We start from the raw sequence: 1807 nt of genomic DNA, 5'->3' as shown, positions 1-1807 counted from the left end.
GACACTGAACTAATCAGCAAATAAAAGCAAAATATCTTAAGTAGGTAGAAGTGTTGTAGTGAAAATTCACTATGGGGATGGGATTGCTGCTGCTGATGATGCTTTTTTTTTTTTTTTTTTTTTTTTTTTGACAGAGTCTTGCTCTGTCGCCTAGGCTGGAGTGCAGTGGCACGATCCGAGTAGCTGGGATTACAGGTGCATGCCACTATGCTCAGCTAATTTTTGTATTTTTTAGTAGAGACGGGGTTTTACATGTTGGCCAGGCTGGTCTTGAACTCCTGACCATCACAACATAGATCACCTGACCTCAGGTGATCCGCCCACCTCAGCCTCCCAATGTGTTGGGACTATAGATGTGATCCACTGCACCCAGCCGGATGCTGCGTCTTATAGGGCATTCAAGCAAGATCTCTTTCACAAAGTGTAATTGGAAAAGAGACTTGAAGAAAGTAGGAGAAAGGAAAGGTGTTAGAGTTTCATAAAAAGGAGAGGAGAATGAATCAGAGAAGTAGGAGAGCACTGCCAGGCAGTGCTAATGCCCCTTTAAAGTTAATGGCCTAAGTCTGAAGTGATTAAGGAACTTAAAATCATATACATACCCTATATATAAAATGTATATATATTTAAAATTATATATATACTACATATAAATCATATATACTGCATATGTGAAATCATATATACTATACACGTATATGACTTATATATACAGACTTTAGATTTATGGCCATTAACTAAATTATACATATATATGATTTTAAGTCCCTTAATCACTTCAATATATATAGTATATATAGTATATTGATAAAAGAAATTAAAGGCAACACAAGTAAGTACAAAAACATCCCATATTTATGAATCAGAAGACTTAATTTTGTTAAATTGTTCTTACTACTCAAAGGAATATATAAATTCAATTCAATCTCTATCAAAATCCATATAGTGGCTGCAGGCAGAGGCTCACCCCTTGGGAGGCCAAGGTGGGAGGATCATTTGAGACCAGGAATTCAAGACCAGCCTGGACAACATACCAAGGCCCCATTTCTACAAAAAAACTTTTTAAAATTAGCCATGCAAGATGCTATGTGTCTATCTATAGTCTGATCTACTCCAGAGGCTAAGGAGACAGGATTGCTTGAGCACAGAAGTTGGAGGTTACAGCAAACTATGATCATTACCACTTCACTCCAGCTTGGGCAGCAGAGTAAGACTCTGTCTCTAAAACAAACGAAGAATAGTAAAAAAAAAAAAAAAAAAAAAAAAAAAAAAAAAAAAAAAACCCTGCGATGAGATCACCTTACACCCATTAGAATGGACATTATAAAAAATAACAACAGGGATCTTCCGGGTCCACTGGCAAGGTCACTGAATAGGAATAGCTCCAGTCTGCAGCTCCCAGCAAGATCGACGCAGAAGGCAGGTGACTTCTGCATTTCCAAGTGAGGTACCCGGTTCATCTCACTGGGACTGGCTGGACAGTGGATGCAGTCCCCGGAGGGCAAGCCAAAGCAGGGTGGGGCATCGCCTCACCCGGGAAGCACAAGTGGTCATGGGAGTTTCCTTCTCTGGCCAAGGGAAGCCTTGAGAGACTGCAGTGGGAAGAACAATGCACTCTGGCCCAGATACTGTGCTTTTCCCACAGTCTTCACAACTGGCGGACCAGGAGATTCCCTCCGGTGTCTACACCAGCAGGGCCCTGGGTTTCAAGCACAAAACTGGAAGGCCATTTGGGCAGACACTGACCTAGCTTCAGGAGTTTGTTTTCATACCCCAATGGCACCTGGAACACCAGCAAGATGGGACCATT

Source organism: Saimiri boliviensis, chromosome 1, assembly GCF_048565385.1.
Source record: "Saimiri boliviensis isolate mSaiBol1 chromosome 1, mSaiBol1.pri, whole genome shotgun sequence".
Classification (NCBI taxonomy): domain Eukaryota; kingdom Metazoa; phylum Chordata; class Mammalia; order Primates; family Cebidae; genus Saimiri; species Saimiri boliviensis.
Note: the sequence above shows the minus strand (reverse complement) of the source record.